At 45.3% G+C, this 18,000-nt stretch overlaps 1 protein-coding gene across 5 annotated transcripts in view; it reads right to left on the bottom strand.

Annotated features, from left to right (window-relative positions):
• LOC147099493 (serine/threonine-protein phosphatase 6 regulatory subunit 3-like) overlaps window positions 1-16,170 on the bottom strand; it is a 108,380-nt gene extending 92,210 nt beyond the window's left edge. For 2 of the 5 annotated variants that reach the window (XM_085969678.1, XM_085969679.1), the window contains exon 1: window positions 15,665-16,169. The gene's annotated coding sequence lies outside the window, so the exon portion shown is untranslated. Of the gene's footprint in view, window positions 1-15,664 lie in introns of all 5 variants that reach the window. The other 3 variants (XM_085969680.1, XM_085969682.1, XM_085969681.1) reach the window with 2 other exon arrangements.
• Window positions 16,171-18,000: the final 1,830 nt, after the last annotated feature.

Below are 18,000 nucleotides of genomic sequence, written 5' to 3'. Positions count from 1 at the left end.
CTGTCCACAAATTGGCCGCCACATTTCCTACATTACAAGCGACTACACTCCAAAAAGTACTTAATTGGCGATAAAGCGCTTTGGGACATCCGGTGGTCGTGAAAGGCCCTGTATAAATGCAAGTCTTTCTTTAGGCCCATAAGTGCTCATTGGAAGGAATGCAACAGCAGCTGAAGCCATTTCCTCTTAAACTTCAATGGCCCGCGCATTCGCATCGCCTGCTTTGTAGCTTTACACAGAGCACCCAGGCAAGGCTCGCACAAGCTAGACGCGAGCCTTCCTCCGACCGACAGCTGACCTGACCAAATGTTAAACCTTGTGTTTTGTTTTGTTTGGCAAACGCCATTCTGCTTATTGGGTGATCAAAGGCAGACACTTCCAGCGTTCATTCTCAAATTCCTGCAGTGCTTTATAATTACCTCAACCATCTACTGTACACCCACCCACATTTGTGCCGCCCACATACTCCAATCCACAAGTGACACCCAGTTCAGCTCTTCCAAACGTCAGCACCGATGGCACATACAATATTGCGCTGTCAAACTATTCAGCATATTTGTACCACGGTGTTATACAGGAAATCAAAGGCAGAGTGGGATAGATGCTCGAGCCAATGTATTTTAATGTTAATCGTGGAATCATACCGCACAGAAGGCCATTTCTAACACTGAAGAAAAACACCACGGATGCTGCGAATCGGAAATAAAAACAGAAAATGCTGGAAATACTCAGGTCAGGCGGCATCTGTGAAACGTTAACCCTCTTTCTCTCTCCACAGATGCCGCCTGACCTGCTGAGTATTTCCAGCATTTTCTGTTTATTATAATAGGCCAATTCTTTCGATATTCGTTACCTAAAACTGCGCCCCATTACCAGCACAGTATTTTATCCGAGCTAAAAATACTCTCCAGATCCAATCCAAGTTTGGAAGCACACAAATCTCTACATAAATCACAATGCTGGATTCTGTTTATACTTTGGTATGAAAGTGTCACCAGATCATTAATGCACTCTACAAAAAAAAAAGTGATTCTTTGACGCTTTTTGTGATAAACGGTATACTGCCTTTTCAGCGGGCAGTGTTTTACACGATCCAGTTACCACCATCTGCCACGTCCAAAACCAGAGAGAGGTAGTGCGTGGAAGCGAGGTTGAACCGAGAGCTGCTTTTCTGGTAAGTATTCACCAAAACCCTTAGGCAACCCCCAGTAATTCTCTCACACCATGAGACGGTGGTAAATGGAGATAACATTTTAAAAAGCAGAACTTTAGCCTTTAGAAATCTCCAGCCATTGTGCTCAAAGATCAGATGATTGGCTGCCCTATGTAGTTGCAGACTAGTGCACCTATACATGAGGCCTCTGCTGGAGGATTTAAAAAAAAAATCACATTCTAGCAATTTATTTTAAGAAACAAGGTACTTGGAGGGTGGGTGGAGTGGGGGGGGGGGGGGGGGGGGGGGGAGGTCACAGCTATGGTATTTGTGGGCATTCACTGGAGTCTCTCTTTAAACATTGATTTTAGTTGGTCTTATTAAATTAGAAAATCCCAGAAGGCCCACGTCTTTTGACAGACATGTTTAAACAAGCGTCTGTTCACATCTGCCCTCTTGAACACCATGCACGTTGGTTTTTTTTTTCATTCCTTCCCCCTTTTTCCACTCCCCGACCCTGTCACGAAGAAACTGACTACTTGCCGGGGCATCTCACACAAGCCGCCGTTGTTGGTGAGAATCGAGACGGTTAGTGTCGGCAGGCTGCACAATGACGAGGGACAGCATACCCAAGCCCCAACCTTTCTCCGGTTGGGTGCTTATCTGTGTTTGCACTGAGCTTGCTCCTCCCAAAAAAGACGTGCATTTATATAGCGCCTTTCAGGACCACCAGATGTCCCAAAGTGCTTTACAGCCAATGAAGTACTTCTGAAGTGCAGTCACCGTTGTAATGTAGGAAATGTGGCAGCCCGTTTGCGCACAGCAAGGTCCCATAAACAGCTATGTGATACAGGAGACTTTGGTTTATCCGGAGGTTCTATGTCCGGTAACCTCGATCTACCGGCAGAAATCAAGAGCCGTTTTGTTAGTTTTTTTTTTCTTCTCGTGGCTTTTTTTCCCCCAACAGTCAGGCTCTGCAAAGTCTCTCTGAAGCTGTTGCTAAGCTAGAGAGACGCTTCTAAGGTACGGCCGACTGTTTAGAAGCTGTTGCTAAGCAAGAGTGTTTGTTGCCAGATACTGAGCTTCAAATCTCCGTATGCTTCAACATTAACCCTGGTATGTCCGGCAGTTTTGATAGATCGGCAACAGCTCGGTCCCGTCGGTGCCGGATATAACAAAGTTTCCTGTAATAACCAGATAATCTGTTTCAGTGATGTTGATTGAGGGATAAATATTGGCCAGGACACCAGGAATAACGCTCCTGCTCTTCTTCGAAGTAGTGCCATGGAATCTTTTAACGCCCATCTGAGAGAGCAGGCGGGGCCTCAGTTTATATTCTCATCTGAAAGATGGCACATCTGACAGTGCAGCACTCCCTCAGCACTGCACTGGGAGTGTCAGCCTAGATTTTGTGCTCAGGTCTCTGGGGTGGGACTTGAACCCACAACCTGCTGACTCAGAGGTGAGGGTGTTACCCTCTCAGCCATAGCTGACACTCTCAACAACACAAAGCAGGGTCATCAGCCAGCCATTTTGATGTGGGGATGGTTTATGTGCTGCATCAGACTCATTACAGTGGCACTCAAACTTAAAACAATTCGCAAACTGAGAACAGGACACAACTCCCCTGATGGCTCAATGGTGTCGTACTGAGCCATACAGATCGCAAGGTCCCAAGTCCGATCTCGGATCTGTGCAGATTTAGCTAATCTAGCTGGAGCAGCGGTTAGAGCATCTAGGGAAAAGAATCAGCTTTTGGATCACTTTCCTATGCCCAATGGAACATGTCGCTGTGACACCCACCACAGTCAAATAGCCTTCCAACACTCGCTGTCTTTCGCTGACACGTGAAGGATGGCCTCCAGGGAGAAGCAGTGGATGGCTAGCTTCAGAGGATGAAAACCGGAGGCAAGAAAGCCTGGTGTTGGCCACATAGATGCACAAATCGGCTTTTCCTGGCATTCACACGAGGTGATCAGGGATGGAAAAGGGAAGTCCTTTTTTCTTAAAAATGAATAAAATGTTATTTGCAGGCCACTGGATCTTCTGTGGCATTGCTCATGGACTCACATGGATTAGTTTACCTCTCCCTACGGCTGCTGGTGCGAGGCACTCAAGTGTATCGTGACTGGGACTGAAGTGCACGCTCTCGCCCAGCTAACTCCATTCCTGTCTTCTCCCTCTGACCTCACTGCACCACCCCTGCTCACTAGTTGAGTTTCTAATTCCTCCTGTGAACTCGACAGTTGTGCTGTGCGTGGTTAGCTGCATCCTTGGATTACTGGTTGCTATTCCGCTCTGCTTTCTGTTACTTTTCCTCAACCAGATGCCTCAAGAAATAATTAAAAGGGGCAAAAAAAAAATCAACTGAAACCTGCTCCCGGTTATTTTTTTTTCCAGTGAACTCTCAACTTCAATCATTTTTGTTGTTCAAAATAGCAGGCACATAAACCAACATGGCAATTTGTGGGTATTTGACTGGTTTAGTGTCACGGGATCAGCACAGGCCTATCACTACTGTTTCAGTATTGACAAACTTTCAGGACAGAACCACAAACTACTGAAAGCATTCGGTAGAACAAATATGGGCTGGTAGCAATGTTCCCTCTAATTATTTTTTGGGTGTGCGGCCCACTCAAATTTCCGCGCATGCGCGGTTTTTCCATTTAAAAGCCGGTGAGCTGACCTGCGTGGGACCTCCAGACCGCCGCGCGGACGTGCAGTTTAACGGGGACACTGGTTGCTATCCAGCCCAACATATGCACCGGTCTCCAAGCACGGTACAAATGTACCATTAAGATTCAAATTACACGCTGGCACTGCCACCACAAACAACCCAGAAAACAGAAAATAAAAAAGGTGCTTTGGTCTACCCTGGTCCAATATACCATCTGCACAGTTGCTCTGTTCCCTGAAACCTAGAAGGGAAGATTGGGAGGTGCTTTCAAATTTTCCTGTGAGCCGCCTTTCCGCCACACAAATTTTCTCCCTTAACCACATCTCTCCTGAAAGTGGCGGTGCGCACAGGGATAAAGAGGCAGCGGCATTCCCCCAGTAAGTCACTCTAATGGTCATTCATCATCGGTGAGCCTGCAATATGAACTTCAAACGGGGAGAGGGAGGAAGGGTGGGAGAGAGAGGGCAAAGTAACAGTCAAAATCCTGCTCTCGGCCAATATCCAAATACCTGCACTTCCATCAGGGTCGCTGGATAGCAATCAGGAGCAAAATTGTTGGATGTTCCTCCCCACCTCACCCACCAACACTCCGTGTTTGCCCCAGGAATTCTAAATTCTAACAGGACTGGACAGACTAGATGCAGGAAGGATGCTCCCGATGGCGGGGGAGTCCAGAACCAGGGGTCACAGTCTAAGGATAAGGGGTAAGCCATTTAGGACAGAGATGAGGAGGAATTTCTTCACCCAGAGAGTGGTGAACCTGTGGAATTCTCTACCACAGAAGACAGTGGAGGCCAATTCATTAAATATATTCAAGGAGGAGTTGGATATATTTCTTAAGGCTAAAGAGATCAAGGGATATGGGGGGGAAAGCAGGGACAGGGTACTGAGTTTGGATGATCAGCCATGATCTCATTGAATGGCGGAGCAGGCTCGAGGGGCCGAATGGCCTCCTCCTGCTCCTATCTTTCTATGAATGCCATGGACAACTATGGCAATTTGTGGGTATTTGATTGACCCACAGTGTCACGTGATTAGCGGGGGGGGGGGGGGGTGCCTATCACTAATGTTATAAGCTCACATGATTCGAGAAGTTTTTAAGACGGGACCACAAACTGCAAAAAGCATTCAGTAGAATAAATAAATGGGTCGGTGCTGCTGCAGACAACAGATATACACAATCACTTATTTAACTCTCCTTAAGAGGCAGGGAAGAGGAAATTCTTTGGAGGCTAGTCCGTTACTTCAATGCTTTTACCCATTATGTCAATAATTAAACTTATTTTGTGTCAAAATAAATCTTTGCAAAGCATTTCATCTAACCCAAAAATTAGCAGCAAGCAAACCACGTCTAACTGTTGCCTATATGTCACATTGCAACAATGTCCCTTCCTCTCCGCATACCCTTGTTCAACATCTTCACTTGCTCACTGCAACTACCTCCGCCTATATCCGCCTTCAAACACGAACCCTGTATGAGCTTCTTTAACACTCCGGCCCGCCCACTCCAATTAACACCGAAATCATCCACTCCAATCAACATTTCCAGTCCAATCGTTTCATTGGCCAAAATCTATTAACCTATTAACAAAACAGAAAAACTTTTCAAGCGAGCAGTCAAAAGTCTCATCCTAGGGGTTTTTTTTAGAGTTGGTGATCTGTAACGCTTGTCTTACACATAGTTCAAGGTGCTTTCCAAAAATGGGAACTATTGCTCACTGTGTCTCATTTCAGCTTGAGCCCTCTGTAATACAAGGCTGCGAGCAGAGACATGGGGCTGAAAATAGTTGCCAAGCTTGTGCAGGCACTCGAAGCCGAGGGACAAGGATTTTGAAGCTAATAGGCAAGAGGGTGGAAGCCGGGTGGCTTTTTAGGAGAACGCCGCAGAGGCCAGAACTCAAGGTGACAAAGGCAGGGATTATGAGTCTCGTCAGCAGTGCGGAAGGGGGAAGGGCAGATGTAGAGGATCTTTCAACGGTGGAAGGCAGCCGTGACGGAACGGTATGGGAAAGAAAACCAAGCTCCAGAACAATACGTCAAGGATTTGTACCATCTGACTTGGCCCTCGAGCAATCGAGGAGGTTGAAATAAAGAGGCTCGTGTAGGAGCGGATGGGATTTCAAAAGTATGGCTTCAGTTTTCTTACGTGGAGCCGGAAATTTTGATTCATCCGAGACTTGGAACGGGGCAGTTAAGAGAGTCGAGCAAGTCTTGGAATCAAGAGGCGGCAGAATGGTAAAGCTGGCTGTCATCAACATATAATATGGACCCCGCCCTTGTGCATCCAACTGATGTCACTATGGGGGCAGCATATAGACAATGAAAAGAAAAGGGCCAAGGATTAAACCCTGGGTACACCTCTGGTGACCATGCAAGCAAGGAGAATCCATTGAAAGATACTTCATGTTGCCTTTGGTACAAGTATGAATGGACCCAATGGTGAGCAACCTCATGAAGGTGGGCCGTCAAGAAGACATTGGAGGAGGCTAGAATGATCAATGGTACCAACGGCAGCAGAGAAATCGAGGAGGATAAGGGGATAAAAATAGCCATGGTGACTGCCAAAGATAAGGTGACTTTAACCTGTGTTGTGAGCAGGGAAGAAACTACATTGCAGAGTACCAAGCAGGGAGCAATGGGAGGGGTGGGCATGTAGATGCAAGGCAACAATAGTTCTGACACTTTGAAAAGGAAGGGAAGATTTTAGATAGAGCAATAACTGGAGAGGATGGATTAAGATGGGTTTTTGTTAGTTGTTTTGATGGAAGTCAGGATAGTTGCCAAAGATAGGCTGATAACGTCACCAAGCAGAAGGCCAAGGGGGGAAAGTTGGGCGGTAAGGAGCAGGGAGAGCAGGATTTGATCAATAAAATTAGATTGGTGAGAGCAACGGGAGAGGAGGAAAAAATTATGGAAGCAGAATAGGGTGGAAGGAGGAAGGAGCAGGGGAGTGGGTGCAGAGGTACAACTATGACTGGCCACCATTTTGGATACAGAAGTCTACGAGTCCTCCCTCCCATTCAGAATAAGAACATAAGAAATAGGAGCAGGAGTAGGCCAATCGGCCCCTCGAGCCTGCTCCGCCATTTAATAAGATCATGGCTGATCTGATCCTAACCGCCAATCTACTATCACAGAACCATCTCCTGAATCTAACAGAATTAGACACACGAAATAGGAGCGGGTTCAGGCTACACGGCCCCTGGGCCCGCTCCGCTACCCACAGGGCCATGTCCGATCCGAACCTAGACTCATGTCCAAATTCCTGCCCGCTCCCCGTAACCCTTAATTCCCTTTACTTCTAGGAAACTGTCTATTTCTGTTTTAAATTTATGTAATGATGTAGCTTCTACAGTTTTTTGGGGCAGCATATTCCATGGACCTACCACCCTCTGAGTGAAGTAGTTCCTCCTCATCTCAGTTTTGAAAGAGCAGCCCCTTATTCTAAGACTATGCCCCCTAGTTCTAGTTTCACCCATCATCGGGAACATCCTCCCTGCATCCACCCGATCCAACCCCTTCACAATCTTATATGTTTCAATAAGATCGCCTCTCATTCTTCTGAACTGCAATGAGTAGAGTCCCAATCTACTCAACCTCTCCTCATATGTCCATCCCCTCATCCCCGGGATTAACCGAGTGAACCTTCTTTGTACTGACTCGAGAGCAAGTATGTCTTTTCTTAAGTATGGACACCAAAACTGTACGCAGTATTCCAGGTGCGGTCTCACCAATACAATGGTGAAAAAGGCTAGCGGGAGCAGAGGAGGGTCATGGAGATGGGCTGGTCGTGGAGAATCGAAGCATAGAATTGCAACGAGAAACCGGAACAGACAGCATGCATCCTCAACAAGGAAGAAATAATTGCCATTAGCGATACAGGTCTCCGCAAGGCTGATAACATCACCACATGCCTCTCCAACGATGTTGCAAATGATAAAAGGACTTTATTCGCCCAGGAGACAATCACTTCAAGGGTAATGCAAAAAAAGTAACAATTTTGATTTGTCCGAGGGGCGAGAGATGGTGGAAGGAGACACAGGACACAGGGGAGAATTGGTGGAATCCTAGAGAAGTCTGTTTGTGCCAACTCAGCCACAATTCAATTTGGACAGCTCTGGGTAGGGGCGAAAGGTTCCTCCACAGGTAAAAATCATTTTGCATCCAAGTTTTATTACAGTAATAGAAAGTTGGCATCATTTCTTTCAAGAAATTTGACTACAGCAATCTAAGCATTGCTCGCTTGGAAACGCCATGCAGATGTCAGGTATATCAGCAACCACAATTTTTGGCCACTCGGGAAATTCCTCCCCCCCCCCTCCCCCCCTTCGATTTCTGCATTAAGCGCGATTCCCCAGCCATGCAATGTGCGCCCAGGCCAAATGTTCAAGACAGTTTCCTGCAGCTGAACACCGCAAGAAAAGCCAGGGTCCATTCAATCCTCTGATGCTGTACTCTTACGACATTACCTCACCCGCTCCGGGAATTTTGAATAACCGCAATATAAAGGCCATCGACCTGAAACGTTAACTCTCGTTTCTCTCTACACAGATGCTGCCTGACCTGCCGAGTATTTCCAGCATTTTCTGTTTTTAATTTCAAACATCTGCAGTATTTTGCTTTTGCAGTATTATTGAGTGAGATTATTCCAAATATTTATCACCGAGGAGACATTTTTCCTGTTATCTCCTTCAAAATTCACTTCAAGTTCAATTTATTCCATTCCACCTTACTTTCTTTTCACAGTTCTGAAGTAATTATCTTTACTGTATCGGTACCATTTAACATTTTATTGACTTCTATGGGTCTGTTTAAAAGTTGACCTCTTTCTAAATTGTAAAGCTTTTCTGACCTGAACTCGTAGCTCATCCCCTTTGCAACCTGGGATATGTATTGTTCCTTTTGTCTCTCTCTTTTTAATGCAAGTACATGTTGTGCGGGGTTTCACCATCGAACTGCATTCTAAGCATGGCTGACCACCACATTGTAGAACTGCTATTTAGTCGTCCTGACTATATAATCTGACAGTTCCTTAAAGCTTTTTAAATTGCCTCACCACATTGTCTCGATATTGAAAGTGACGTGTCCACGGCTACTCCCAGCTCCCTTTTTAGCTGTGTGTGCGCTCATTCAATGCCATGCATTACATAGGATCACATAGGATATACAGCACAGAAACAGGCCATTCGGCTCAACCAGTCCATGCCGGCGTTTACGCTCCACACAAGCCTCCTCCTGTCTTTCCTCATCTAAGACTATCAGCATAGCCCTCTTTTCCCATCTCCCTCATGTGCTTATTATCTATATTCCATCTATGCAGAATACTTCACATTTCTCAGTAATAAATGTAGTTTGCCCAGTTCAATAACCAATCTAAATTCCTTTGCAAATCTTACGCTGCATCCTTCTTCCTAGCGACTTCACCCCTTTAAACTTTGTGTCATCGGTAAACCTACCCAGCTTATCACACAGTAACCCCTTCAATTCTGCCCTCTGGAAAGGAAAAGTGCCCAACCTCAGCTCAACACCTCCCCCAACAGGTCTGCTCAGATGGGACTCTCCGTGTGGGGAAATCACAAGCTGAGGCAACACACACACTTTAGAGTTACCAATTCTGGCAACGTGCCGTACAAGAACAGTGCACTGTGCCAAGAATGTTCTACTTTAGATATAGTGGATGCTGCAAGAAGTATGTGATTACATATTGTTACCACGGTAATTTTTTTTGGTAATGCTTCGCACAAACAAAACAAGGAGGAAAGAAAAAGATTTGTTCAGGCAAGAGAGTTAGTTTGAGGAACCAGCTGGCCAGCCAGTGAGGCAGGTAAGGAAAGATTTCAGCTCGTTTTCGCTCCTGTAAGTGCTGGCACTTGCTGGAGTACAGTCACCCTCTGGTATCTCACCCAAGTGGCCATTCTTTATGCACAAGCCTTGACAGTGGGTTATTCAACCACACTGAATCACAAGCTTATCCAATGCCCACACACGTGCACTTTCTGACCAGAATCACTGGACAGCAATTAGGAGCAAGAACCCAGTCTGATTTTCCCCTCTCCTGCCGTAGAGATGCCAATTATACCACCCTTACTGCCACACATTCAGAGATTGGATAACTCAGCATCGGCTGGGAGTCAAACCTGGGATCTTCTAGTCTGTAAGGCTCAAGTTAAAAAGTGCTGTCATCAACTGAGCCATCGGGAGAGCCCAGTTTTCGGAGTATATGCACCACCCTACAAAGCTGCATACCTATTGATCCCCCTGACAATTCCCTCCTGCATCAGCTAAAATGGGACATAACTGAAGTTTCATAACAGAGGATTTGGCAGTTCAGTGCACCAACAAACTCTACAGGTCCACCTCTGCAATTCCTCGGGCACGATGAGTTTCCAATATTGGCCGGGCTGCCAGGACGAGGCACGGTGAAGGTGTAAAAAAAAAAAAAAATGAAAGACAGAGGCCACAGACAAGGTCCAAGTACCAGGGAAACAATCAACTAAGGGAAGTTTGGAAGATTCCTTTACAGTTGTGAAATCAGTCAAGAAATCCACTGAAACAGTATAAACAGGTTCAAGAGAAATTCACAGAGCAGGGATTAAGTGATACGATGAGAAAGAAGGTAGGTGGAGTTGACATCTTTCCAAATGGGATGGGCTTCGTAGGTCTAATCTGCATTTCCTAAAAGTTCTTGTGAAATGACACTAAAAGCTTGTTATACAATAGCAATGGGCACTTTCCGAAGGGACGCACGCACGCACACACACATTCAGATTACCACAAGATTTCAGATCACAAGTTCCCTTCTTCAGCTGAGCAACAGAACGACAGGAGGTATAACCAGATCACTGTGAATTGGACAAACTGCAACCACACGTCTCTCACGAGATAAATTATCCCTCAATCAACATCGCTAAAAAACTTGGGTCATTAGCACATTGCTGTTTGTGGGAGCTTGCTGTGGGTAAATTGGCTGCCGCGTTTCCTACATTACAACAATGGCAACACATCAAAAAGTACTTCATTGGCTGTAAAGCGCTTTGGGACGTCCGGTGGTCGTGAAAGGCGTTAGTCTTTCTTTTAAACTAGAGCATGGTAAACCCCAGTGCAATATTCTCACCTTCCCTCTCCAGAGGGCACTGAAGCACAGTGGGTTAAGATTCCAAAGCGACAGGCAGCCCTTCAGTACCTGAGCTAAGTGGTCATTCTTTGTATGTTTACCTGCTCAAAAGTGTCAGCATGCTATGCAACTGTTTAAGACATCACAGCCAACCTCAATCATGCCCTTCCAACATCCACATGTGCATTTGCCACAGTGATCATCGGCGAGAATCCTCGCTGATCTTACCCGTTTTAAGCTCTGGGGTCAAATGCAGCTCCCCCAGATAATGCTGCCATCAGCAGAAGGCTGGCCTCCTAGTACCTCGTTACCTGTTACCTCAATGCATCACTATAATCAGCGTGGAAGAGGAGGAGGAAACCACACAACTATCCAACCATTGTAAATATCCGCCATATAAAATGGAATTATCCACATCAAAAAAATTTCCTTAGTAAATCAGACCAATCCAATTTAGAATCGAGAACACACTGGACAAAATGTCTAACTTTTCCACAAAAAGTAATACTGTGTTATTCTGTCTGACATTGCTGTGGCAATTAAAATCAGAGCTAGGGCCCAATTAATGCAGCTCACTCTGTCAATTCCTGTAATGGGCAGATTCCAGTACATTGGGAGCAAGCGTTAAGAAGGCTCTTTTCAATTTACTTGCAAAGTTAACCTTCAAAAGCTCTCAGGCCTAACTGTTCGTTTAATTGGCCCAGCTTTTCCACTACCCCTGTCCACAAATCGAACCGTTGCTTCACCACAACCTCACTACCCTCTCCCCCCACCCCTCCCTGGTCAATGCAGATACAAAGTTGAGGTTTCTTTGCCACAGCAACAAAGCACCAGAGGTGAGGACACATCTTAGTTATTTGCATTTAATTAATAGTTCCCACTTCCTGATTAAACATACTCAGCATCCCGTATAGGCACGCACCTACGCGACTCTCTGAGAATGTCATCTCAGTTAGGGTTACACTGGTCAAACAACGCATGGAATATTTTTCCACCTGTTGACTCAGCTAACCGATAAAGGATTTTATCTTTCTAGTAATAGACAAGTCAACAAATACACCACAAATTGCCATCCCATTCCATAACTGAAACTGTATCAGAGTGAATAAGACAAACAGACGTACATTTATATTGTGCGGATCAGATCTCTCCAGGCTTCACATAGAGCAAACTGCGTTATGGTGCAATGACAACTCTCGCGTAGGCAAACTCGGCAATCATTCTGTGCCAGCAACAGCACCGAAATAAATGACCAGTTAAAATGTTTTTTTGTGTGGTGTTGATTGAGCGAGCATACTGGGAACATTCTTACTCAAACACTGCCATGGGATCTTTAACATGTACTGGGACAAACAGATAGGGCCGGCTTGAAGTCTCATCCAAAGGACAGCACCTCCGACCATGCAGCACTCCCTCGGCATGACATTGTTTGCCTGGCTCAGCAATGTCCAAGTTTCTTGTCTGCGTGGGCCACTTAGGTACGCACCGTGAAGCCTCTCGGGCCACAGATGAAGTTAAAAGAAATACTGTACTCCCATTAATTGGCATGTATCTACACCTGCCGATATTAAACGATCTTGACATCCTGACCTGGTGTCTATGAATTAATTTTTTTTATTTTTATATAAGAGCCGCCTGCTATTACCGCAAAGCGTCAGTCAAGTTTCCTTGTTGGTGCACACTATGACATGATAATAATGTGCGTGGTAAGGCACAAAACAATTTTGAAGTGCTTCACATAATCTGTCATATTACATCACTCACACGTCCAAATGATTTACAATACTTCAAAGCCTTATCACTATGTACATCACATACTTTAGTACGTATTGTTCCAAATTTCTCCCTGTTTTGGTGCCTTTCCGCCCCCATTAGTCATTTGCTCCCCTCCTCCCAGATATTGAATCCTTGCAAGGATACAGTCCCATGGACCTTAGTGCCCTCCGCTACCCGACCCGAGTAATGGTTACCCATCCACGTGCCTAGAAATCGATCATCACGCTATCCATCCAAAACGGATTGCAGCCCCCTTTCCCGCTGCCCCGTCTGAGATTAATTGACTCAGCAAAGGCCTCAGACCTTCCTGAGGTGCAAGATTCAGCCACCTCACTGGGTGAATGCACCGAGGGCTCAGGGGAGTCCTTTTCTCTCTTGAAGGTAGTGATAGTGGAGCTATCAACGAGTGCCATCACACCGACCCCCCCCCGCCACCCACTACCATGTCCAAGAGAGCCTGTTGGGGCCACATCACTGCTACATCTGAACCTATTCCCACTTATAAACGTGCAGATTCCAGAAGTCACTGGACTGTGATTAGGAAAGGGAATATAAAACATATACCAGCAATGATGTGCAGCTATATCGCTTTCCCCAATGCGACTGACACACTTTAAATAAAACAGATTTCATTCCATTAAACAAACAGAGCCTAGTAACCAAAGAAGCTCACACTTTACAGACTACGCACTTATAAATGACTTTAGCTATAAACAGGGCTGTGAACCACCTCTTCAGTGGCACAGCAGATTGACAAATTACTGAACAAGTTTACAACACATGAGGAAAACCTTTTTTACTCACTGATAAATGGACTAATCTTGTGAGCAAAGCAATGAGAGACAAAAGAAGGCTGTGCGTGCGCAGTCGTTGAGTATATTCAGGACTGAGATCGATAGATTTTTGGACTCTAGGGGAATCAAGTGATATGGGGATCAGACGGGAAAATGGAGTCGAGGGCGAAGATCAGCCATGATCTTATTGAAGGTTCGAGGGGCCGTATGGCCGACTCCTGCTCCTAGATCTTATGAAAACACTCGGGTTATTCAAGACGCAACTAGATTTCAGGATGAAAGAGCTGATGTAATAGAGGGAAGAGTTTTGATGGACTGAATGGCCTTTTCTTATTGCTAACTTTTCATAAGTCTTTTCTATCCCATCAATGTTTTACCTCCCCCCCTTCTCCTATGAACAGACTAACTTCTAATGAGGTACAGTTCCAGACACCAGTTACCCTCTAGTACCTCATCCAACTGTTCATTCTTTGTGTACAAGTCTAGACACTAAGTACTGGCAGGCTATTTAACCATGGATGGTATCACAGTCAAGCCTGATCCCATTCTCAACAGACATCCATAGTCAAGTTTTTTTTTTAATTTTTTTTTTTTTTTTATATAAACAGTATAGGACCACCGGACAGCAATCATGAACAGAAACCCTGGTTGATTTTTATCCCCCTGGACTCAGCCCCAGCATATTGAGGCCAGACTGTCACGCTCCGACCACTAACCTCAGAACAGACCAGGGATCGAGCCAACAATGAAGATCTGACTTCACACGCCGCATTTATTCTTTTGAATTGCAGAGTGCAATTACTTTTATAACACAGGGACCTTCACAATCTGCATAGCTCAGCAGCTCACTGAGCAGTTGTGTTGTGTGAAGTGCACGGCACACTTACATAGGATATACGGCACAGAAACAGGCCATTTGGCCCAACCAGTCCACGCCGCGTTTATGCTCCACTCGAGCCATCTCCAGTCCTTCCTCATCTAACTATCAGTGTAACCCTCTATTCCCTTCTCCCGCACGTGCTTATCTAGCCTCCCCTACGTTACATGGAATAACATAAGAGTTTACAGCACGGAAACAGGACATTCGGCCCAACTGGCCCGTACCAGTGTTTACGCTCTACATGACCCTCCTATCACCTTACTTCCTCACATCTTTACATAGGATATACAGCACAGAAACAAGCCATTCGGCCCAACCAGTCCATGACAGCGTTTATGCTCCACTCAAACGTCCTCCCGTCTTTCCTCATCTAACTCCGTCAGCATAACCCTCTAATCCCCTGGCTGGGGAGTCGAGGACCAGGGGGGTCACAGTCTCAGAATAAGGGGGTCGGCCATTTTGGACCGAGATGAGGAGGAATTTCTTCACTCAGAGGGTTGTGAATCTTTGGAATTCTCCGTCCCAGAGGGCGGTGGAGGCTCAGTCGTTGAGTATATTCAAGACAGAGCGGTTTAGATTTTTGATTATTAAGGGAATCAAGGGGTGCGGGGAAGTGGAGATGAGGTAGAAGATCAGCCATGATCTTATTGAGTGGCGGAGCAGGCTCGAGGGGCCGTATGGCCGACTCCTGCTCCCTACTTCAGACTAGATGCAGGAAGGATGTTCCCGATGGCCGGAGAGTCCAGAACCAGGGGTCACAGTCTAAGGATAAGGGGTAAGCCATTTAGGACAGAGATGAGGAGGAATTTCTTCACCCAGAGAGTGGTGAACCTGTGGAATTCTCTACCACAGAAGGCAGTGGAGGCCAATTTATAAAATATATTCAAGGAGTTAGATATATTTCTTAAGGCTAAGGGGATCAAGGGATATGGGGAGAAAGCAGGGACAGGGTACTGAATTTGAATGATCAGCCATGATCGCATTGAAAAGGCGGAGCAGGCTCGAGGGGCCAAATGGCCTACTCCTGCTCCCTATTTCTTATGTTCCCTTCTCCCTCATGTGCTTATCTAGCCTCTCCTTAAATGAATCTGTGTAGATATAAAAAAATAACTGTATAGATTAAAAGAACAGCCCTAACCCCTCTCTCTCTCCCCCCCCCAGAAGAGTCAGAAAGTGAATGTCCAAGTATCCACAGGCTGACTGGAGGGCTTTCCCCCCGCAAGAGAGAGAGGTAGGAACTCAGTATAAGTGTGAGGAGGAGGAGACTTACTTTGAATCAGTGGGAGTGGGCGATTGCCACCGCCGGACGGTAATGAAGGGGGTTCTTGGTGAATGGAGATGGTGAAATGCGAAGCAAGCTGCCGCCGAAAAGCTGCATTGGGCGCCCGTCTGCTCCTTTGCCCCCGGCCTCAAGCTCAGCCAGCCAGCCGCCCGGCCGGCTCCCCCCCTCCGGCCGCGCTCTCCAGGAAAGCCCGGGGATCGGCCTATTTCCGCTAGGCCTCGTCGACTGAGTGAGTGAGACTCTTCACAAGTTTTTTCCCCCCCCCCTCCCCTTCGAGAAGAATTTTAAATTTATATATATTTTTTTTAAATTAAAATTTCGGAGCCGAGGGGGGGAAAAAGTGCGAGCGGCCGGCCAGCGGGAGTTAGAAGAGTCCCCTCAGCCGGCAGCGTCTGTTTACTCTCGCTCTCTCACTCACTCGCTCCGGCTCCGGCTCTCCCCACACAACATGTCCGCCCGGCTCGGCTCAGCCCGGCCCACTCCTCCTACAGCCCACACTGCACCGCGCGGCCCGACCATCCTGCCCCGTCCGCACCCTCCTTAGCAACACTCTTGCCTTCTGCCAATCTATAATAATAATAAAAAATAAATAACAAATATAATATATATAAATAAACACACACATATGCATATTCTGCTAATCTATAATATATGCATATTCTGCTAATCTATAATATATATGTACACAAATGTATATGCATATTCTGCTAATCTATAATATATGCATATTCTACTAATCTATGATATATATGCACACAAATATATATGCATATTCTGCTAATCCATAATATATGCATATTCTGCTAATCTATGATATATATGCACACAAATATATATGCATATATTCTGCTAATGTATAATATATGCATATTCTGCTAATCTATAATATATACGCACACAAATATATATGCATATTCTGCTCATCTATAATATATGCATATTCTGCTAATCTAATATATATGCATATTCTGCTCATCTATAATATATGCATATTCTGCTAATCTATAATATATATGTACACAAATGTATATGCATATTCTGCTCATCAATAATATATGCATATTCTGCTAATCAATGATATATATGTACACAAATGTATATGCATATTCTGCTCATCTATAATATATGCATATTCTGCTAATCTATGATATATATGCACACAAATATATATGCATATTCTGCTAATCTATAATATATGCATATTCTGCGAATGTATAATATATGCATATTCTGCTAATCTATGATATATATGCACACAAAAATATATGCATATTCTGCTAATCTATAATATATGCATATTCTGCTAATCTAAAGTATATATGCACACAAATATATATGCATATTCTGCTAATGTATAATATATGCATATTCTGCTAATCTATAATATATACGCACACAAATATAGATTAGCAAAATATGCATATATATAATATATATGCACACAAATATATGTGCATATTTTGCTAATCTATAATATATAGGAACACAAATATATATACATATTCTGCTAATCTATAATATATATGCGCACAAATATGTATGCATATTCTGCTAATCTATAGTATATATGCACACAAATATATATGCATATTCTGCTAATCTATTATATATATTGTGGCGGTACCATCGGTTGTACCTTACATAAAGACACATAATTCCCTTTAACTTACCTTACTGTATGTTTAACTTACCTGTTGGGGCCGTTGCCCCTTTAAGATGCACCCTAACGTGTTGACGTCACGTCACGTATGACGTGACGTGCGTGCGGCGGCCGCCGGCCTGACTCAGCCTTCTAGGACGGCCGCCGGCATAGCCCGGCCTAGCGTCTTCGGCCTCAACGGCCAGCCGACGGGAGCGACGCGATCTTCCGCTCCCGCGGCAAGCACCAGCACAGCCTGGCCTCGCGACCTCGGCCTCAACGGCCAGCGACGCAACGACGCGCATAACGTGACGCCCTAAGCGCGGGAAACGCGAACAACGTGATGATGTCACAACACAAACGCGATGACATCATCACGCTCCCCACAGGACTGCGAACTCAGTCCTCGTGGAGTCCCCGCTGGGACAAGACCTATACCACGGTGCTCCTACAGTCAGCCATCTTACCTGTCATCTTACCTGATGTAATTAGTCTGTTCCTGTAAATAAACAACTTGTTAATAGTTCGTCGAAGTCAAACTCTCTTATTTAGTGGCGATCTACACGAACCGCTACATTGGTGACCCAACGACGTGAGTACGGGAGTTCATCAATTCCTACACTACAATTGGTGACCCCGTATCCGTGAACGATTTTCACGGTAGCAACGCGCAGCCTGACCCTCG

The sequence above is a fragment of the Somniosus microcephalus genome, chromosome 28 (genome assembly GCF_052327205.1).
Source record: "Somniosus microcephalus isolate GS21.2 chromosome 28, FLI_Smic_1.0, whole genome shotgun sequence".
Taxonomy (NCBI): Eukaryota; Metazoa; Chordata; class Chondrichthyes; order Squaliformes; family Somniosidae; genus Somniosus; species Somniosus microcephalus.
This window is presented reverse-complemented; position numbering and strand designations above follow the sequence as displayed.